Consider the following 24,107-nt stretch of genomic DNA (forward strand, 5'->3'; position numbering starts at 1 on the left):
AAACGTTTAGCAAGCAGATATTCAAAAACAAAAATTGCAACGAGGTTCCTAAAAGAAAGAAGGAACTTCTCAGAAACAAGGACAGTCCAACAAGTTTGAATGGCTGTCTGGAAATAGTATCCCCCTCACCTTGGCAAACCTTTAAATCTCCCACAAAATGTAGCTCCCTGTTGCTGTCTTTGGCAACAGATAATCTTAGACAAATGGTTTATGAGAGTAATGCATCAGGGTTTACAACTGACTGGCAGTCTTCCTTTTTTGGAGGGATTCCTCCCCATCCACCAGTTCAAACTTTTTTTTCCTTCCTGTATTTCAGCATCTGCTGACTGAGGGTAACAGAAGCTGTTCTCCTTTCTATAGTAGAGAAAAGTTTCTATTCAAGAATGTTTCTAGTACCAAAGAAAGAAGCTTTATGGGAGACCTGTCTTAGCTTGTTCACGTTTGTGAAAGTCTGAAAGTTCAAACTACTATCCCTTCACAACCTACTTCTACTGATTCACACTTTCAGTTTTTTTTAGTAACCATCACATTCCTGTAGCCTCAGATTTCACAAGTTTCTTAAGGTTTTCTGTTTTGAAATTACATTTTAGTTGTCTGCATTATCTTTTGGGCTAGCCACTGCTCCAAGGGTGCCCACAAATAGTCTAGTTCTAGTGATAGCCTATTGCAGGCTGCAAATTATTCACATTTTCCTTATTTAGACAATTTGCTTATCTCTGAGCCTGTTTTTCAAATTGTCAGGAATTTCTTATCTGGATAAGGAATCTCTTTCTCAAACCGGGATTTCAGGAAAACATTCAAAAGTCTTGTTTGACTACTTCTCACATTTTCTTGGGGTCTCCTGTATGCGTCAGTCGAAAGAGCTTTTTTCTTTAGAAAAAAAGTATATCTATATCTTGATTAATTCTTGAGTTTTTCTCCTCAGTCAAAGACTCCAGCAAGGGAATTTCTAAGGATTATAGGATTCATGGCATCTAGGATTCTCATGATTCCTCTTTCCAGATTCCACATAAGAAAGATGCAGTGATACCTAAAATCTGTATGGTCACAACATCAAGATACCCTGACTTTCCAGATTCCAGTTTCGTGATTTGTAAAATGGGAACTGCTTTGGTGGAGAGACCAATTTTATTTTAATCCACGTATTCCATTTTCATTCTAGATGCAGCAAGAATTTGCTTTGGGAGTGGTGTCTATTGGAGTAAAAGTGCATGGTCTTTTGAACAAAAAAGACAGACTAAAGCACACAAACATAAATGAGATGTTGGCAGTCATAAACATTCTCAACTCTCTCGATCAGTGCTCCCTTGGGCCATTACAGTTGATAACAGACAATACCACAGTGATGTGGTACATAAAAAGGGGGCTCCAGATCTTACCCTAAGTGCAGATTAGCCATGGTAGCCTGAGATGTAGGTATTCAGCACAGTCTAACTCTACAGGCATCTTGCATCCCATCAGAGCAAAATAGTGTGTCAGACAAGCTGACCATGACCAGGACAGACCATCATGAATGGAAATTGAATGCAGAATTTGATCCAGTTGTGGGGTACTCCTCATATAGATCTGTTCACCTCCATGTACATCAAACAACTGGAAAAAATCTGCTCCAGGATTCCATGCAAATGGACATGGTAAACAGATGCATTCTCACTTCTTTGGACAGCAGTGTTGTATGCATTTCCACCCTTTCCATTGATATCTAGGGTCAGTCTAAAAATTCAGGAGGACTCTCTGGGGGTCATTGTGGTGATTCCCTTCTGACCCAGGCAACACTGGTTCTCTCGTCATTTGGAATTGGTCATGGGTAGTAACCACAAGCTTCTTCACAGAATCTGTTGACACAATAACAGGAGTGCTTGATACATCCCAACCCCAAACAACTACAATTGACTGCTAGATAAGAGCCGTAATAGCTTTTACTCACCTATTTACTGAGGATGTGCTGCAGGTATTAATGGAGGCAAGAAAGCCTGCAACTAGAAAATCATATATAAGATAATAAAAAAGGATTTCTAGTTGATGCAAACAAAATAACTAGCACCCATTCAAGGCCAGTGTTTCTCTGGTGTTTCAGTATTTGTGCTGTTTACTTTCCTGTGGTCTATCCTAGTCCTCTGTTAAGGTTCATTTGTTGGCCATTTCTGCTTGTCTGACGATGGATACCACCTTTTTCAATGCATTCTCATATAAAAATGTTTTTGAAAAGTGTGATACTTAAGCGACTGCCAAGAAAACTGGTGACTCCTTCTTGAGATCTTAATTTTGTGTTACAGAAGCTAATACGTGCTCCATGTGAACCATATCATTTGGTTGACTTGCGGTTCTTAACAAGGAAAGCAGTTTTACTGATTCCTCTGACCTCTGGAAAAAGAGTATCTGAGTTCCAAGTTGTTGTGGTGGGTCAGCCTTATCTCATTTTCTACAGAGACCGTGTTTCTTTGAGAACTAATCTGTCTTTTATGCCTAAGCTGGTATCAGAGTTTATGGGTACCATTTAAAATGTTGGGACCCACTACTCCGAGTCCCAAAACACACAGACTGAATGGCTGAAAAAACGGACTTAAGTATATTAACTCCAAGATGGCTATTCCCGCAATATTCCCTTATCTATGAAGTATGGCAACCAAAGAGTTAGTATATATAAGTTTGGAGTTTGGGGGACATGTCCCATATATGGGTGGGTGCAAAAAGAAGATTAAAGGATAAAAGCAATGTTCGAGATTTGCTCTTTTCCTGTGGTGTTGGTGTTTTTTTTGGGGGGGGGGGGGTTGTTAGCACCATTACAAATGCCAGAATTTCAACAGGGGACCCGAGTTTACCTTAAGCCAATCTATTCATCTCCTCGTGTTCTTCCATGAACTCAAAAATGAAGGTGAAAGGTTACTTCATACCTGAGATGTCCACAAACAACTCAGGTATTTTCTTGATGGAACAAAATCTTTAAGAGCTTTCTATCAGTTGTTCATTTTTTGTGAAAGTAAGAAGGGACAACTTGTGTCAAAGCAGACTATTTCCAAGTGGTTGTCTCAGGGTATTACCTTTTGTTATTCCCAACACAAGTCTATTCCAGGCAGGGTTGAGGCACACTCTGCCAGAGCCTTTTGGCTTTTTGGAAATGGTTGGACTCCAGGAGTATTCTAGAAGCAGCAACCTGATCCTCTTTTCATACTTTTACAAATTATGGCAAATTAGATTCCTTTTCCAGGTCTAGGTCAGGCTTTGCTTGGACCATTCTCTATGGGCTCCTGGACCCCTCCTTTTCCACCTTTCCGATGTTCTAATCTATGGTTATCTACGCATGTAGCTTAGGCTATTGCTGAAGTGATAAATAACTGTGGTGTGTTCATCATGTTGAAGAAAACTTACCATAACAGTAAATATTCAAATGATTACTGCTGCAATAACAGTTCCTTCCCTTCATTCCCCTTTATTTTTGGTGTGTTTTTTATGCCAAGGCATGCCTCGACACTGCCAGGGCATTGCCATGTGTTTTTGCTTTTCCTAACAATGTATTCTTAGAGCTTGGCCTTCCTCTCTCTGTTGGCATGAAAGCTTTGAAGAGCTCGGTGCCTAAACCTGTCTTTTAGTCAGCTCTGCTCAAGCTGTCTAACATTTTGGATGCTTGGAGTATGCCGTGTAGCTTTGGAAGCTACCCAGCTGTTATATCTGTAGTAGGATATGACCCATACAGCTTGGACTACTGCAGCAGTGATCATTCAAGCATCTACTGTTACATAAGATTTACTTACACAACTGTACTTTCTGATTTTTGAAATTGCCAAGGGCTGTTGGCTAGATTTTATATGAGATTTCTTCACTTGGTGCTTGCCGCACAGTAGTTAATACCTCATCACCCCATATCCACTCTGATAAAAATCACCATCATATACAAGAGAGATCTCAACTAGTGGATTCCATAAGACCAAGTTCTACAAGGTCTTTTGTTCACTCTCCCCCAACCCAAGGCCATAGTGAGTAAGTATGCTTCCCATCTGAGGTGAGGAAAGCATTACCTGGGAAAGACTGTCCAACACACACATGGTTCCCCGAAGAGGCCAGTTTGCGTATCAATGCTCTAGAGATGGGAACAGTGCTATTTACCACTGCAGACCCTTTCAGAATGCTCTCCTTTTAGAAATAATCACTATTCAAACAGACAACATGACAGTAGTGTGATGCATCAGCAAAGACATGATAACCAGATCAAACTGAGCAGGTGCAGTCGTCTACCTCATGAATGCTCTCCCAACAACAGAATAACGGAACTGTCTTTTTCCCAGCAGTTGAGCCAGCATTGCTGCAACCTTTTTTTTTTTTGCCCCCCCACACACACACACCAAACAACAAATGCAGTAGATACTTTGCTCTAATTCTCCCACAGGGGGAATCACCAAGGGATAATCTACTTCACGATTGGGCCCCAGTCTACTTTAGGCCTCACTACCAATTCCATTTAATCACAGAATCTTACAGAAAGCTGCCATGTTTAAGAACAAAGTCATCCTCATGGAGCCTTACTGGCCTTGACCAGTTTGTTTTCCCTGTCTTTGCCTCACTTACTTCACTTACTTTGGATTTTGGATCTGACTCCAGACCTCCTGTCTCACCAGATATATGTGATACATCCAGATATATCAAACCTCAAGCTGACAACTTGTTTTTTTCCAATTTCATTGATAACCAGACAACCTATCCTTACTTTTCCTGTCTGAAAGACATTGTTAGCTTCCTTTAAACCATCTACAAGGAGATTATATGTTAACAAATGGAAAAGACATGTCTGTTGGGCTCTTCAAAATCATATTGATCCCTTTTATGCTTCCTTGCATAACATTCTGAAATTCTTAACCTTTCCTTTTAATAAAGGAGCTAGTCCACCTACAGTTAAGATTCAGCTAGCAGCATTTTTTAATTTTTCATTCCAGATCGGATAGCCCTTCACTTGCTTCTCATGAGCTTTGTAAGGTTTTTCTTTAATAAACACATTGCTTTTGAGACCTCCTCTTTATAGCCCTTCCCCTCCTTGGGATCTCAGTATGGTACTGCATGCCCTAATACATCCCCCCTTTGAACCTGCAGATAAGTATTATCTTAAATATCCCTCTTGGAAACCTTATCTTTTAGCACCCATTATTTCAGCCAGACGAATTTCTGAAATTTAGGCCTTATCCTCAAAACTACTATTTCGGACCTTTCATAAGGATAGAGTTACAATACAAACCAATGCATCCTTCCTTTCTGAAATGGTGTCTGGATATAACATCAAACAGTCTATTAATTTACCAGCATATTTCCCTGAGCATACAAAGAAGAATATTTACTTAATTTGATGCAAGTTCACAAACAATTATGTTTTGACTTACGTAGAACAAAACAATATCAGAACTGCTCATCATTTGTTTATCATGCAGATGTAAACGTGGATAATCCAGTAACCAAAGTATCTTTTGCCAAGAGACTTACTGACTGCATCTCTTTTATCCATAAAAAAACGTGTGTCACTCAACCAGATCCATAGTAACTTCCACAGTTTTTTCACGTAAAAGCTTCCATGGAGCACATATGTGTGACAGCAATTTGTGCTTCTCTCCATACCTTTATTACTCATTAGAAACTGGATTTAACATCTAGAGATAGAGCAACATTTGGCTCACTGGTACTCAGAAATATCCTTCCTGAAGTCCACCCTGGATCTAATGTATCTGGGGATTCTGTCCCATTTGTTGAGGCAGAAAGAAAATTGACTAAATCAAATAAAGAAGTTATGTACTGACCGTAACGTTCCATCTGTGATGTCCATTTTCATTCTTCCTCAACTCCTCCTCCCCCCAACCTCGAACATTGAACGCTGCTGGAAGAAACAACAATTTTATAATATGACTACTCTATAAATAATGGAGCAGAAATAGTCTTACAAATCCAGGAACAAAAACAGGAGCTGCTGAGTAAGAGCGTGGAGTATAACAAGCGAACAAACCAAATAGCAAAAAAAAAAACTCAAACTGCAACAACTTGTAAAACTCTAATATAAATGGTGAGTGCTTTCCCAGTGTATAATACTGCTTCATCAGACCAATGTAAAACAAACAAGCAAATATAATTTGAAAAGAATATAACCCAATCAAATTCTCAGGTTAAAATCGCATGATACAGATCATTCATTCATTCTTTTTGTCAGTCAGGAAGTTGTAGTATAACTAATAAAATCACTTATACAGACCCAGCCTCCAGAAGCTAGTAACATGATTGGTATATCAGCAACCAATCACATAACAGAGATAAACACCACTGAAATAAATTCTACAAGCCAAGCCCCCAGAATTAATGCTGTAATGGGCATGATTTCAAAACAGGCTTCAATGAAACCCTTTCATTCAAGCCTGGGTCGGCAAATGCTTTTAAACATAGAATCTGTTCCTGTTCTACACATTCAGTTTTATTTTTCAAATCGCCTTCTCTCTCATTAACATAAACAATTTCCAACAACAAAAAAAACTTAACCGTGTTGTACACTACATTCCGGTACATGTTTTGCTAAAGCGTTCATCTCTTTCCCCTTCAATATATCATTATGATGTTCTAAAATTCTGTCCTTAAAAGCTCAGTTCATTTTACCGATATAAAATTCATTACAGAAGGAACAAGCTGCATAATAAATGGCATTTGTAGTCCGACAGTTTGTAAAAAAGTCCAATATAATCTCAGTCATTTGTTTTATGTATATAAGATGTACAAGTTGAAATATAGTGACACGCTGAGCACAAGTTACACTTAAATGTGCCTTTACGTTCTGAAACAGGATAGGTCTTTCTTCTGATTTCTGTAACACAGCCACCATTTTAAGGACAGATCATTTCTAAAAGTAAATTTGTGTTGTGTATCTACAACCTTCCTAATATTTGGATCAGCTAATAAAATAGACCAATGCTTCCTAAAAATATCGCAGACAATATTTACATCATTAGAAAATGTAAGAAGAGGTCTTTTCTTAATAGAGCTTGTAGACACATGCCAAATCTCATTAATTTTCATATAAAAGTAGGGTCTCCCCTTATCCTTCCTGGTTTTCAAAACTTCAGCTCTACAGTGTTCAATTTCTAAGGTGCTGTAGCCCCCTATCTGGAAACTCAGCGTTAAGGCTAGAGAAAGCCTCCTCGAAATCAGCATCATTGTTATGAAGTCTCATGACTGAGGAATTGGCCTTTCAGTACATTTTTACTTACATGACCAGGGTGCATACTAGATTTATGTAAGAGGGTATTAAGCTTAACCTGTTTTTTATATAAACTAGTCCCAAGAGATCAAAAATCAGTTTTACTCAATGTTACATCAAGGAACTTTACACTAACTTGCAAACTACTAAAACTAAATCTTAGAAAATTTGTCCATGTAACATCTTAATGAACCTATCAAGTTCTTCTTCTGTGTCACCCCAGATCATAAATATGTCCTCCACAGAATGTTTGTAAAAGTGGATGGGATATTCAAAAGAATTATTCTTCAATACCTTTTCAGATTTCCAAAGGGCCGACACCAAATTGGCGTAGCTGTTAGCACATGTTGTGCCCATTGCTGCACCTTTTTTCTGCACATAGTATTTACTGTCAAATATGAAAATATTGTTCTCCAAAATTAATTCTAGTAAACTAATTCTAGTAATGTACAGATCAGTTCTGCCGTGTTCTGTGTAAAGTCAGATTTAATAGTTAAACTCCTAACACTGTCTATCCCTAAAGCATTCAGAATAACAGTGAGTAAAGATGCAACATGTAATGTAACAAGCAAAAAATGTTTTGACATATTAAAAGAGGAAGCCTATTCATAAAGAGCTTCTAAAAAAATCCTTAGGTTCTCTCAGCTCTGTGGCAGTACTATCAAGGATGGTTCTTAACATCTTCTCTACATAAATAGATAGAGGTTCAGTGACCCAGCCCCTACTCGAAAGAATAGTTCTCACTGGAGGTGTAACATAGTCCTTGTGAAGCTTGGGGAGCCCATACAATAATGGTGTCAGCGGAAATTCAAAAAAGAAATAATGATGTAATTCAGAATCAGTCAAACCTGTCAGCATTAGATCATAAATAAAAACATGAACGCTGTCAAGATATGCTTTCACAGAATATTTTGTTATGCACTTATAAGCCTCTTCGTCACTGAGCATTTGTATACATGCTTTGTAGATAGTGCTGCTTGTTCATCACTAGTATGCCTCCATCCCTAACTGCTGGTCGAAATTTGAGATGGGTGGCATGCCGGGGTTCATTCAAGGCAGATCTTTCCTCAGTAGTGAGATTATAGAAATTGTGCTTATGTGGAATACAGAATTGTTTCAGTACATCCTCATCACATAAATTAACAAAGGCTTCGACAAATTTGTTAGATATAGGCATAAATGTACTAAGTTTCTTGAACCCAAGTTCGACATTCGATTGTCCTGTAAGCAGCAGTGACAGACAAATATTTATAGCAAAAAGTCTTAAGTCAGTCAATACTCAAGTCATATCAGAAGCTTGACTAGGAATAAAACTGAGCCCATTATTAAGAATGGATACCTGATGTGATAATAAAGTATATGAGGAAATGTTAAAACACTAATCTGTTCAATACTTTTCCCTCATTTTCATTGGGCCTGATTGTGTCGTGTATTGATCCTCCTGATCCAACAATGTGAGTGGCTATTCCTGAAGTCCTGTTCTATGAGCAGTGGAGCTGATAAAAAAATCAGGTTTATTCGATTCAACCACTTTATAGGTAGAAGCATTAGATTCTGTTGTCAAGTTCATGGCTGTATTCATAGATGGATTAACAACTTCACAAGCAATATTCAAGATACTGTTTGTCTCAAGCGATACTTGCGATTCAGCAGAGGGGCCTGTGCTGTTATTTCTCATACTCTCAACATCTGATGTCATTTCTTACCTTAATTCACGTGGCCACGAAAAAACATGGTCTTTCTTAATCATTAAAGTCAAGTTGTAATTTCCTCCGTTTTAAAGCCTGACGTCTCTTTTCATAGCTGGCCACATTCTCATACATCTCACCTAGATGTAGTCTAAGTGTCTCTGAGGTATAAGTTTTGTATAACTCTTCTTGTAAGTTCTTAATTTCAATGGCAAGTGTCTGTTCCACCAGATAAAAAAATTCAATCAATAACTTAAGATAATTAATGCTTAATTCAGTATTCAGTGTCTGCCAGCCCTTCAGTAATTCAGGGTACACATTCCCATATGTGGGCATCTTAAGTATACTTAGGCCACATGGAATAGCTTTAAAATGAATGGAATGGCAGCTTCAAAATGTCTGAGCTGCCATTGATAACGTTTACATTTATAGAGACTGTTTTCCAGGTCCCTTAACTTCAAGTAAAAGAATTCACTTACTGTCTCTTGTTGTATAGAATCAGAACCATGGTCTCCCAAAAAATCAGATTAGAGAAATGGATTTACCTCAACATTAAGTAACCTCTGTAAACGACCAAGTTTAGGAGTCATACTGCATTCCATATCCCTAGATGTACCTTCAGCCATGTCTCAGCAGTTTAAGAAAACCAACAAATCCAGGAACAAAAACAGGAGCTGCTGAGTAAGAGCGTAGAGTATAACAAACGAACAAATCAAATAGCAAAAAACTCCAAACTGCCATGACTTGTAAAACACGACTTTAGTATAAATGGTGAGAGCTTTTACAGTGTGTAATACTGTTTCATCAGACCAATGTAAAACAAAAACAAATACAATTCAAAAAGCATATAACCCAGTCAAATTCTCAAGTTAAAATCACATGATAATTCATTCATTCATTCATTCATTCATTCATTCATTCATTCATTCTTTTTGTCAGTCAGGAAGTCTTAGCATAACCAATAGCATCACTTATACAGACTCAGCCTCCAAAAGTTAGTAATATGACTGGTATATCAGCAACCAATCATGTAAGAGTGATAAATAGCAGTGAAATAATTTCTAGATGCCAAGCCCCCAGAACAATGTTTTCATATTTGACAGTAAATACAATGTGCATAATTAATGCTTAATTCAGTATTCAGTGTCTGCCAGCCCTTCAGTAATTCAGGGTACACATTCCCATATGTGGGCATCTTAAGTGTACTTAGGCCACATGGAATAGCTTTAAAATGAATGGAATGGCAGCTTCAAAATGTCTGAGCTGCCATTGATAATGTTTACATTTATAGAGACTGTTTTCCAGGTCCCTTAACTTCAAGTAAAATAATTCACTTACTGTCTCTTGTTGTATAGAATCAGAACCATGGTCTCCCAAAAAATCAGACTAGAGAAATGGATTTACCTCAACATTAAGTAACCTCTGTAAACGACCAAGTTTAGGAGTCATACTGCATTCCATATCCCTAGATGTACCTTCAGCCATGTCTCAGCAGTTCAAGAAAACCAACAAATCCAGGAACAAAAACAGGAGCTGCTGAGTAAGAGCGTAGAGTATAACAAACGAACAAATCAAATGGCAAAAAACCCCAAACTGCCATGACTTGTAAAACACGACTTTAGTATAAATGGTGAGAGCTTTCACAGTGTGTAATACTGTTTCATCAGACCAATGTAAAACAAAAACAAATACAATTCAAAAAGCATATAACCCAGTCAAATTCTCAAGTTAAAATCACATGATACAAATCATTCATTCATTCTTTTTGTCAGTCAGGAAGTCTTAGCATAACCAATAGCATCACTTATACAGACTCAGCCCCCAAATGTTAGTAATATGACTGGTATATCAGCAACCAATCATGTAAGAGTGATAAATAGCAGTGAAATAATTTCTAGATGCCAAGCCCCCATAACAATGTTTTCATATTTGACAGTAAATACAATGTGCAGAAAACAGGCGTAGCGATGGGAGCAGCATGTGCTAATAGCTATGCCAGTTTGGTGTTGGCCCTTTGGGAAGCTGAAAAGGTATTGGAGAATAATTCTTTTGAACATCTCATCCACTTTTACAAACATTTTGTGGATGACATATTTATGATCTGGGGTGGCACAAAAGAAGAACTTGAAAAGTTCGTTAATATGTTACATGGAACTACTAATTTTCTAAGATTTAGTTTTAGTAGTTCGCAGGATAGTATAAATTTCCTTATTGTAACATTGAGTAAATATGCTAACATCATCATGGCCTACTGGGAAAACAAATATATTTTAAATTCTTTTTATAAGAGTTATTGGTCATTTTATGGTAGATTTTTAGACGATTTATGTTTTTTATGGGAAGGCGGAAAAATTACTTTGAGTCATTTGTAGACTATATTAATGGTACAGCAAGTTTCTTAAAGTTTACATACAAATTTGACCAACATGAGTTAAATTACTTAGATGTAAATATAAGTAAGATAAAAGAAGGTTTTAAGTCCAGGATACATCGAAAGGAGACCTTTTCGAACTCCTGTTTACATTATACTAGTTCATATCCACCCCACCAAAAGAAAGGAGTAGTGAAATGTCAATTAATGCGTTTAAGCAGGATGACCTCTGATGACAAAACTTTTTACAGTGACTGTGGGGTACTGAAAAGACTGTTTTTCAACAGAGGTTATCCTAGTGACCTGTTTGACCAGATATGTGTGGAAGGAACAGTACATTTGCCCCTATTTTAGGGAAATTACAAGTAACTAATGAACAAAAATTTGAACAATTGAATGAAAATTGCAGTTCTGGAATTATAACTACATATGATGGTCAGTGAGGACTAGTTAGGAGAATTATTGACAGGGAATGGAAAAATTTTGCAAAGTTGTCAGACTTAAAACATATTTTTGATAATGACTTGAAGTACACTTACTGCAAAGGAAACAATATTAAAAGCTTATTAGAAAAGAATGCAAATAGATACAACTTCGAAAAAGGTATAAAAAAGAAAAAAAGGTTTATTTAAATGTGGTAGCTGTAATTATTGTTCACATCTTATAACAGGAGAAACTATATTTACAAGCAAGGAAAAGGAAACTTATTTTAAACACCTTTGCTAACTGTAATACCAAGGGTATTATCTATTAGGCTGTATGCAAAGAATGTGATTCATTTTATGTTGGTAAAAGTGAAAGGAAATTGAAACAAAGAGTTTATGAACACTTTTATGAAATTAGGACTAAATGTGAAAATAATGCACTGTATAAGCACAGTGTTTTATGTAAACAAGCAGAATTTCAGTTTTTTATACTGGTAGTAGTAGTAGTGGACCCTAGGGGAGGTATGTGGGAAACACTAGCTGAATACAGAGAATTGTACTGACAGATCATTTTGGAAGCCAGTAAATCCCCAGGGCTCAATGAAATGATTTCACTTGCACCAGTACTGAAATTAAGAGCAGCAAAGCTATAAATTGTTAGCTTATACCCAAACACCTTGGAAATTGTTCCAGATGCACATACACTATTATTTTTACTATACATTTTACCAAATGTTTTTTTTATAGGATTAGAATATCTATCTATATATATATATATATATATATATATATATATATATATATATATATATATATATGTGTGTGTTTTACAATATTCATAGTATGTTAATTTTGTTATATGGTAATTTTGCCAGTAGGGGGAACAAACAAGACACTAAGACTGTATATTAGCTGGAATTATACAATTTGAAATTGGTTTAAGTTAGATAGGAATAATGGGTTTTAAAGAGACTATTTTTATTACAACATGTTTTATATTGTTGGTATTTATTGTAACATTTTATCTGAAGTAGTTAACTTCATTTGTGCAGCAACCTATGGGAATTGGATCCGACCTCGGATCTGAGCCGGCAGTTTTCAACAGCTTTAGATCCGAGCTCCAAGCTTCTCCCCCTACCCATAATCCCCTGCCAACCCTGACTGACCTCAGATCTAGTTTGCCGTGGTTTACTTCAGCAGCTTGATCCAGAGTTCCAGGTGTTTTTGTTCTCTTGTGAGAAAAATTTAACTTTTCTACCACTTTTCTTTAACCTTTGGTGTGAGTGTGTGTTTAGGTCTCTTTTTTCTAACTAAAAGCTCTATTAGTTTAAATTATTTTGTTTCTATTTAACCTCCCCCTTCCTTCGTGGTTCCGTCAGGGTTGTGTGTGTGTGTTTCGGGCCTAGTGTGTGTGGCTCACCTTCTATAGTATGTCTGAGGCCCCAAAGGTGATGTTTTCTAAGTGCACCGAGTGTGGCCATAAGCAGTCCCCAGCGGATGGCCACACTCGGTGTGTGTTGTGCCTTGGGGTTGAGCACCTGTCCTCTGGTTGTACCATTTGTGCAGCATTCAACCCCAGGGCACTTAAGGACCGGAGGTCTAAGCTGATTATGGCGGGTCTTCTGCCCCCGGACTCTGCTTCTACCTCCGGTCCTCCCGTGGCTCCCGCTGCAGCTGCCACTCTTGCTTCCCTCCCCCCAGCCAGGACTCAACCTCCTGCCTTAGGCACGGAGGAGAGGGAGGCCAGGAAAGAAAGGAGGGAAAAGCACCACAAGCGGCAGGCCGAGGCCTCCGCTTCGGCCCCCCCCGGCTAAGCGGTCTTCTCCCTCCAGGTCTTCTGGGTCTCCTCCTTCTCGGATCCGGTCCCTGTGCTTTTCACTGGGTCCTGAGGAGGAGGAGACCCGATCTCCTTCGAGGTCATCGAGGCGACACTCCCGCCCTGCCTCAGTGACCTCGTCGAGATCTACCAGAAGTCTCACGGATGCAGATTTGAACCGGATGATGAGAAGATTCCTCCAGGCCCAACTGCAGATGGGAGTGCTCCTGCCTCCCCCCCCCTCCGGGGGGGGGAGCTCGACCCCCTTCTTTGCCCCGATAGCTCCTTCTCCGTCCCGCTTCCCAGGTTCGGAGTCTTCGGTGCCGGGCAGCCTTGGAGCCGGGGGTGTGTCGGTGCTGATAGTCTCGGGTACTTCGGCGCCGACACTTCCCTTGAGTCTGTCAGGTCCATTTTCTTCGGATCCGAGCTCTCAGAGCCGAGGGCTGAGCTTCGGATCCGGCAGTGTCGGTATGCCTTCGGCTCCATCCAGGTCAGAGCATGCTGGTCTGCCGGATCCGATCGCTTTGGCACCGGCCCCGATCCGTCCGTCGGATCCGAGGGAGAGTCTGCTTTTGGATCCCAGAGAGAGCAGCTCTCCCTCGGCATTCGAAATGGTGGAGAGGGTCCTATCAAGAGATTCCAGGCCCCCGGCCCTTGCCACGGCTCCACCCTGCACTCCTCCTCAGTTGGGCCCGACTTCCATCACCCGGCCCCAGGGACAGTCTGCTTTGACGTCCCAGGTAGTTCCATTGGAACAAGACTTTGCTGGTGAGACCTCCTCGGACAGCCCTCCCGAGGAGGAGGCACCTGGACTCCCCCCGAGTCCTTGACTGAGGACATGGATTTGGAGGAAGGGGAAGGTTTCCCAAGATCACCCCCCCGAAGAGGTCTCATTTGGTGACATCATGGAGATGCTCAGAATAAAGGGGGGGTGATCTGCCCCAAAGCCTACCTCGGACAAATCCATGTTCCTGGAGGCGTTTGAAGCAGGTCCGTCTACCTCTTGGGTGTCACTTCCAGCCGACCCCCTGGTAGACTTGATTACTATCAGGGTGTGGAAGGAGCCGGACACTGTGGAGCCAGTCCCCAAGCACCCGGACAAGATTCTTAGCCCACCCTCTGACAAGTCCCACTGGAGTAAGGGTCCCTCTGTAGATGCCATGTTGGTGGTGGCGGCGGCCACCAAGAGGGAACTTACTCAGGAGAGTCCCTCGGTTCATCCCCCGAGCAAGGAGTCTCGGTCGATGGACTGCCTAGGGAAGCGGGTGTTTAGTTCGGCTACCTTCTCGGTGAGGTCGCTGAACTACATGGCACATGTGCTCTGACTGCAGAGGGACCTTATCAAAGAGTACGCTGCGTCGCCCCCCCCGAGTCCATGTCGGCGGAGGACAAACAATTGCACTCCACCCGGATGGCCACTCTACGATCCATATCTAACACCTCTATGCAGCTTCTGTCTCATGCCACGGAAGGAGCCGCTAGAGCCGGCGGAGCGGGCCTCGTTATGAGACGTCAGGCCTGGCTCCGACACTGTGATTTCGCGGAACCCTTTAAGGCGTCTTTCGCTAATGCCCCTTTTGAAGGTTCTGCCCTCTTCGGCAAAACCGTGCGAGATACCTTGGTCCAGAGCGAAAAGGACAGGAAGACGTTGTCTGCCATCGGAGTCCGCTTCTCTGCTCCCCAGAGGTCCTTCTCTAAGAACCAAAAGGGACAGAAGAAGATGTGGTTCCGGAAGTCGCAACAGTCCCGTCCCGCTCCGGACTCCCAGCCCTTTCGTGGCAGAGGAGGGCAGGGTGGACGCCGCCCTAGAGGCAGAGGGGGCCCGCGGAACTTTGGATCCAGAGAACCCTTCTTGGACCACCCCACGCAACACCCCTGAGGGGTTGCCCGACTGCTCCACTCTGGCGGCATTCGGGGGGCGTTTCTTGAAGCACACAGCAGCTTGGGAGTCCATCACGACAGACCACTGGGTGCTTCGGATCATATCCAGAGGATATCTAATTCCCTTTTCTCGTTACCCACGCAGCCCCAGATACCTCTTCCATGTCCCACCCGATCAGAGGGAGGCCGCAGCAATGGAAATCCCAACATTTGCTGGAAAAAAGAGCCATCCAACACGTCCCCCCAGACCAGTGCGGGTCTGGGTTTTACTCCAGGTTCTTCTTGGTGCCAAAAAAGATGGGGGACTTAAGACCAATCCTCAACCTCTCTTCCCTGAACCTGTTAGTAACCAAAGAGAAGTTCTGTGTCATCACTCTTCAATCCATTCTCCCCCTTTTACAGGAGAATGATTGGATGTGCTCTATAGACCTCAAGGATGCCTACTACCACATTCTGATGGACAGGTGATCCAGGAGGTTCCTCCGCTTCCAGCTGGGTGCCAGTCATTTCCAATTCAGGGTCCTCCCCTTTGGTCTCACCACAGCCCCCAGGGTGTTCATCAAAGTGTTAGCAGTGATAGCGGCCCACCTGAGGCTCCAGGGAATTCAGGTCTTCCCGTACCTGGACGACTGGCTCCTGACCTCCCCGACAAGGCATCTACTCTGTGCAGCCAGAAACTACTTTCTTCGTCTAGCTCCCTGGCTGGGGATCACTATCAACATAGAGAAGTCGTCTCTTACTCTGACTCAGACTATAGACTTCATAGGGGCCAGATTGGACACAAACAAACTCCTAGCTTTCTTGACCACAGACCGTCTACTATCCCTGAGGCTACACGTGCAGGCCATTCTGCAATCTCCAGCTCTCCCGGCGGAATTGGTCCTGAGGGCTCTTGGCCCAATGGCGGCAGCAATCAGCCTATTGCCAATGGCACGTTTGAACATGAGGGTCTTACAATGGACCCTTCAGGTCCAGTGGTCCTTTCTTCACTATCCTCTAAGCCATCCCGTTCCACTCAGCAGGGCTTACAAGAGGGCTCTCCTATGGTGGCTCCAATCTCCGGACCTCCAGCAAGGACGCCCCTTTTCTATGACCCCTCCACTAGCCACGGTGACCATGGACGCCTCCCATCTCGGGTGGGGGGGGGGGCATTGTTCGGGCAGGACAGTCCAAGGCACGTGGGACCTCACGGAGACCTCACTGCATATCAGCGTCCTAGAGATGAGGGCAGTGCTGTTAGCGTTGCAAGCACTTCAGGACCTTCTTCCTGTAGGAACGACTGCGATTCAGACGGACAATATGTCGGCTGTCTGGTACATCAACAAACAGGGGGGAACCAGGTCTTACCCACTCTGTCGAGAGGCCATGAGGGTGTGGGAATGGGCGATCTCCACCAACAGCTTTCTCATTGCAACGCACATTCCAGGATGGTTCAACATCCTAGCGGACAAACTAAGTTGCACCATCCTGTTACCATACGAGTGGTCTCTGAATCCCGAGATAGCGAATCGGATCTTCACCAAATGGGGTCAACCCTGTTGCGATCTCTTTGCCTCTCCCTCGAACACAAAATGTTACGACTACTTCGCTCTCATTTCCCCTTCCGGGGAACCCCTGAGAGACGCTCTGGTGCATGCTTGGCCTCCCGGTCTTCTTTATGCTTACCCTCCTCTTCCTCTGATGCTGAAGTTTCTTCAGAAAGCCAGTCAGTTGGGGAGCAGGATTATCCTCATTGCCCCATTTTGGCCTCGTCAAACCTGGTTCCCTTACCTTTGGTCTCATCTGGTGAATCCTCCTTGGATTCTGTATCCCCATCCGGATCTAATATCCCACCCCCGAATCTGGACAACCTCAAGCTCACAGCTTGGCTGCTCCAGTTCCACTCGTAGCTAGGACTCCCGGTATCTCTTCCCCAGTTAAAACCATTCTAGTAGCAGCGCACAAGCCTTCTACTAGAAAGATCTATAGCAGCAAATAGAAATGTTTCTCCATTTGGGGCGGAACGCAAAAATTTGGATCCTTTTACAGCTCCTTTGCGCGCTGTATTAGACTTTGTCAGGACTGTTTCATCAGGGGGCTAGCTCCTCCACAGTCAAGGTTCAACTAGCAGCTATCTCTCATTATCACGTGGGAAATGAATTGGGCCCTTTGATCACCATGAAATTGTGTAAGACCTTTTTGAAGGGCACCTTTCTGCTCAGACCTCCAGTGAAGGATGTAGTCCCTCCTTGGGATTTAACTCTGGTGCTTCAGGCCTTGACAGCTCCCCCGTTTGAGCTTGCAGCTTCAGTATATCTTAAATTCTTGTCATGGAAAACGGCTTTTCTTTTCGCTATCACCTCGGCTCGAAGGGTCTCTGAACTACAGGCCCTCTGTGTAAAACCCCCATACTTGACCTTTCATAAGGATAGAGTTTACCTCAAGACCAATCCCTCCTTTCTTCCCAAGGTTGCCTCTGAGTCAAATATTAACCAGTCCATCAACCTGCCTGTCTTTTTTTCTAATTACCATAACAAAGGGGAATACAAACTACACTCATTGGATGTGCATAGTCAACTTCGCTTCTACATCCACAGGACATCCGGTCATAGGAAATCCGACCAGCTGTTCGTCTCCTTTGCCAAATTTAACTTGGGTAAATATGTGTCTAAAGTCACACTGTCTAGATGGATTTCACAGTGTATCCTTTTAGAATATGAAAGTTCGGGCAGGCCCGCATCTCAGGGAGTCCATGCCCACTCTACTCGATCTATGTCTACCTTTGCGGCTTTTAGAGCTAGAGTCTCTTTGGATGATATTTGCTTGGCAGCCACTTGGGCTTCATCTCATACTTTTATCAGTCACTATAAATTGGACATTATCTCCAGAGGGAGAGCATCCTTTGGCTCTGCAGTGCTCCGGAACATCCTTCCATGAAGGCCGCCCAAGATTCAGGTAGCTGGGGACTCTGTCCCATAGGTTGCTGCACAAATGAAGTTAACTACTTCAGATTAAGAAGTTATGTACTCACCATAACGTTCCATCTGAGTAGGTAAACATTTGTCAGCAACCGTCCCTCCCTCCTGCCCCCTCACTTGCGAATGTCTTCATACTCAGGTCCATGGGTTTTACCCACTTTATCTTGAGATTAATAATTTTATAGCAGTTTCTGCTGTTGGGCAAACTTGATCTGAGGTCAGTCAGGGTTGGCAGGGGATTATAGGTAGGGGGAGGAGCTTGGAGCTCAGATCTAAAACTGTTGAAAACTGCCGACTTGGATCCGAGGTCGGATCCGATTCCCATAGGTTGCTGACAAATGACGTTTACCTACTCAGATGGAACGTTATGGTGAGTATATAACTTCTTAGTTTCAAAAATATGATGAATGAAGTGACAGTATATATTTATGTGTTTTAATGCTTTATTACTTAATTGTAGCTTGAACTTCATTGGTTAGGATTTAATTACTTAACATATAAAAGGTGAAAGTAGAAAGACTGTTTGTATCTGATGAAGTTGGTGATGAAAATGTGGTTGTACATTGTCAGCATTAAACTTTTTTGTTTTGTGCTGTTCTCCACAATAAAGCTGTTAGTTTTTTATCCATCTGGGTCCGAGGTGCTTTGTGCAGGTTTCATAGTTTTTTTGTGCACCTTCCGTTCTTTTGGTTTGGGCACAGAAGAAGAACTTGAAAAGTTTGTTAAGATGTTACATGGAACTGCTAATTTTCTAAGATTTAGTTTTAGTAGTTTGCAGGATAGTATAAATTTCCTTATTGTAACATTGAGTAAAACTGATTTTAGATCTCTTGGGACTAGTGTATATAAAAAAGAGGTTAAGTGTAATACCCTCTTACATAAATCTAGTATGCAGCCTGGTCATGGAGGTCATTGTCCCACTGTACTCATCCCTCATTAGACCCATTATAGAGTACAACATCCTGTTTGGTATGTACCTCAGAAGACATCTGCAACAGCTGGAAAGGCCACAGAAATACCTCACTAAAAGAATCACAGGCCTAAAGCAGATGCCCTATGATGATGTCTAAAAAAATTCCAGATGTACTCTGTGATATATCGTCTACTCAGAAGCGATCTCTGCATAACATACAAGGCCATGTCAAACCCTGAGCTGTTGGACATGCTCCACTTAAAGAAATCCCAATCCCTCAGAGCCACACTCTCCAGGGATCTAAACCTTGTCATCACAATGAATAAAACATGCTGGAGGGATAGGTTCTTGACTCAGAGATTCCCCATACTCTGGAATAGATTGCCCATACCTGTCAAGCAGAGCGCCTTTTTGGCCCTCTTCAAAAGGAACCTTGATGACTGGATGTGAGATGGGAAATTCACCTCTGGAATCACGTCAGTCGCCCTGCTAGACAGAGGTCCAGCGAAGTAAATATTGTGGGAAGAAATAACCGAGGAATTGTTTGGCTAGGCTTGTATAGGCCCTAGGGCCGATAGCTTAGTACCAACCTATGAATCTATAAAAATGTACTGAAAGGCCAATTCTTCAGAGTCATAAGACTTCATGACAATGTTGGTGATCTCGAGGAAGCTTTCTCTAGTCTTAAAGATGAGTTTCTAGATAGGGGCTACAGCACCTTACAAGTTGAACGCTGTATAGCTAAAGTTTTGAAAACCAGGAAAGATAAGGGGAGACCCTACTTTTCTAGGAGAAATAATGAGATTCGGCATGTGTCTACAAGCTCTGTTAGGAATAGACCTCTTATATTTTCTAATGATGTAAATATTGTCTGTGATATTTTTAGGAAGCATTGGTCTATTTTATTATCTGATCCAGATATTAGGAAAGTTGTAGATGCACAACCCAAATTTACTTTTGGAAATAATCTATCCTTAAAACAGCAGCTGTGTTACAGAAATCAGAAGAAAGACCTCTACTCTGTTTCAGAACTTAAAGGCACATTTAAGTGTAACTTGTGCTCAGCATGTAACTATATTTTAACTAGTACATCTTATATACATAATTTTTTCCTAACTGTCGGAATACAAATGTCATTTATTATGCAGCTTGTTCCTTCTGTAATGCATTTTATATTGGTAAAACAAACCGAGTTTTTAAGGTTACAATTTTAGAGCATCGTAATGATATATTGAAGGGGAAAGAGACAAACACTTCAGCAAAACGTGTACTGGAATGTGGTTTACAACCCGCTTTTAAGTTCTTTGTGTTGGAAATTGTTTGTTCCAGAGAGAGAAGATGATCTGAAAAATCAAACTTAATGTGCAGAACAGGAATGGATTCTACGTTTAAAAGCATTTGTCAAACCTGGCTTGAATGAAAGCGTTTCATTGAAACCTGTTTTGAAGTTATGCCCATTACGGCATTAATTCTAGGGGCTTGGCATCTAGAAATTATTTAATTGTTTATCTCTGCTACGTGATTTGTTGCTGATATACCAATCATGTTACTAGCTTTTGGAGGTTGGGTCTGCATAAGTGATTTTATTGGTTATGCTAAGACTTCCTGATTTACAACAAAAATAAATGAATGATTTGTATCATGTGATTTTAACTTGAGAATTTGATTGGGTTATATGCTTTTTTAATTGCATTTGCTTGTTTTTTTACATTAGTCTGATGAAACAGTATTATACACTTCGAAGTCGCTCAACATTTATATTATAGTCTTAAAAATACTTATATTTTCTCTATGTATGTGTTTGTTTTTATACATGATTTCTCCTTCTGCTGTAGTCAGCAAACAAGATCTGAGGTGCTTGGGGTTGGTGCATTGTGGGTAAGTGAGAAGCTCAAGAGTGTCAGGTTGACACGAGCCTTTGCAACAGCTGAGATGGATCTGAGGGATCAGATCCAAACCCATTTGTTGAGGAAGAATGAAAACGGACAACACAGATGGAACGTTACGGTAATTACATAACGTCTTTTTCTATCAGATAAACTCAGATAGCAGAATCATAACTGTAGTGTGTTGCTGTGATATCAGAATTAAATATTTGTTTTTTTTAAACATATATTTTCTGTCATTTTTAAATATTACAGTAAAGTCATAGTTTTAACACATTCAGACTGGCACCCAAATATTTGAAATGCTGCCATTCTTTGCTTTTTGTATGATAGCTTATGCATTGTGTATAGGGAGGCTCAGTATCCAAGTATCACCCAGCATGTTTTATAGAAATATCTTGGAGTATTTCGTAAGTATGAACATTGATGAAATAAGATACATTAAGGTCAGATTTGCCATTAGAATGTTACCAAATAAAACCGTTCCGAAACAGTATATTGAAAACAGTCATGTCTGATCATGCTAGTAAATCTAAAACCTATCAAAACGTAAATATATAGTGATATCATAATGTAGTTTTCAGAAGACTGTGTACTCATTGATGTGCAGAAGTGAGAGTTTCACTCCTTAAAAATTCATGTCTGACATAAGATTGATTTTTGGTCATTAAAATAAACCAGGTGCAAACTTAAAGAGCATTTTAGACAGACATCCTAGGAGGTATTCTAGTATAATTCCCTTAGAATGTTATAAAAAATGTGTTAAACATTTTGAAGAGGCAACCCTTTCTTTCCATACAGGCACCCAAAATAACCAAAACAGGCTAGGGTCAGAGTGCCTTTTTTAAAATGGTTAGTTCAAGAAGTGTTTAAATGTATTCTCTCTAAAGACAGTTTCAGTCTGAGAACTGTTGACTCTGACATTGTGGGAAGGTGACTGCTTCTATTTGAAAGTTTAGTCACTGCATCAGCAACTTTTCAGATATTACAATGCCAGAGGGAGACAAAGAGATGTTAAAAACTGTTAGGAAATCTTCCACTTGAGCTGCTTATGAGGATAGTTGTCAACAGTTCCCTCTCTAGGCTGAGGCATGTCTTTCTCCTCTTCATTTTCCAAATCCCAGATTTGCCTGGCCTATCTCAAGCATCCTTATGGTCTTGGTCTCAATTACTTCAGGATCAAGATAAATGTTTTGGCTAGCTTAGTATAGCATAATCTTGAGGACCTTGGTCTACTGGAATGATTAAACAAATTTTGAAGAGGTCCTTTATTTCATGCTTCTACTGAATACTCCTTTTTCTACCCTATGACCTGAGCTTTATTGCAACATCCTGTCATGTCTGCCCTTTGAATTGATTGGTTGAGTTGGTGTACTAGAGAATATTTTTCCTGGCAGCCGTCAAGCACCATGGCATTACAGATTTCTGAGTTGCAGGCTGTTACTTTTAAAGACCCTTATTCAGACATCCCCAGAGACTGAATATCTTTCCTGATTAATCCGTATATCTCCTAATATGGTCTTTGAGTAGTCATTCAGCCAGCCTACCAGTTTTTCTCTTCCTGTCTTTTTCCAGAAAACTGAATATAGGTATGTAGACTTCATCCATACTTGGGATATTCACCATCAGTTTCAGTTTTTGTTTTTTTGTTTTTTTTCAGTACAAAAAGGTGAACGTACTGCTTCTGATAGGAATAGTTTCCAGGCAGACCACATGGAAATGGATTCTTATCCCCATTACCTTATATCACATGAAAGGAAATCACCCCTTCATCACTGCAGTAACAGGAAGTTCTGCCAAGGCTTTGGCTGTCTTTGGTGTAAGTTTTAGGAATTTGCTCATAGTGATTATCTGTACTGTGGCTTCAAAGTTAATGATGCATATTTTTACGAAGCAGTGTAATCAGGACCTTTATTCTGTAGAGTGCTGTACATGATGTCTGTCCTTAAAAGGTTTTCTGCCCTAAAGTCTTTTGGGTATCTTTTTACTTTCTTAAGAGATTTTAAAACAGTGCTTGAGGTTCTGCCGAAGTATTACATTTTGACTGGTGAGGGCTCTTCAGAGTATGGTAAAACTGATGTGTGTACTTATGTCTGTTGATTATGGTCCTCTGCAGCGAGTGCTGTATTCCAGTTTTTACAGTCATGGCAGCTAAACTGCAAGAAAAAAAAGATGTTTAGAATTTTTGGATTTTGCAATTCGGTGTGTTCTTTTATGTATACCCCCTTTCTGAAGGGGATGGGTGCATTACTACAAATTATTTGGCCATGGTCATGATTCTGCCCATTGTAGTAATGTTTCTGGTAACCCAGTGGAGTTGTGCTTTCTCCAAGCACGAAATTCTGATATTCCTAAGAAGACTTGTGCAAGAGGGCACATAAGGAAATGCCCAAATGGTTAAATTTACTGTAGCTGCCCTTTTGAGGATCTGCTAATATAGTGAGTACTCACATACTAGTTTATACCTGGTTTGGTATATGAAAATGTGTGTAGTATGCTCTGTTTCATTTCACTTTTTAAAACTGGGCAGGCATAGCTCCTTCTTCCAAGTGGCTACCTGGGAACCTTGAGTTAATTCAGAGTCAGTTTAGGCAAGTGATGACTGTTGAAATTAAACCAAATATGCAGGATATTGCTTGTGACACATCAAAGAGCATTGTCGCCTCATAGCAAGAGGTTCTCCATTTTGATTCTCAGCTTGGGTGCCTTCAGTGTGGAATCTGCATGACCTCCCTGTGTTTGTGTGAGTTCTGTTGGGGTTCTGATTTCTTCCCTCATTCCAAAGACATGCAGTAGGTGGGCTGGATACACTAAATTTGCCATAGATGTGAGTAGGCATGTTAGTGAATGGTATGAAAGAACAACCATGGCAGAGCTAACCATCTGATAGTGTGAACCTTGGCTGTAGATGATTGTCACTGTTGAGATGATACCGCGACCCCATGTGCAAAATG

The 24,107-nt window shown here is 41.0% G+C and overlaps 1 protein-coding gene across 1 annotated transcript in view; it reads left to right on the forward strand.

The window, feature by feature from the left end:
• The window catches only part of FNBP1 (formin binding protein 1), a 2,646,599-nt gene that overhangs the window by 552,412 nt on the left and 2,070,080 nt on the right, over positions 1 to 24,107 (forward strand). The gene's annotated exons all lie outside the window — the stretch shown is intronic.

Source organism: Protopterus annectens, chromosome 16.part0, assembly GCF_019279795.1.
Source record: "Protopterus annectens isolate FY-2018-M chromosome 16.part0, PAN1.0, whole genome shotgun sequence".
NCBI lineage: Eukaryota > Metazoa > Chordata > Ceratodontiformes > Protopteridae > Protopterus > Protopterus annectens.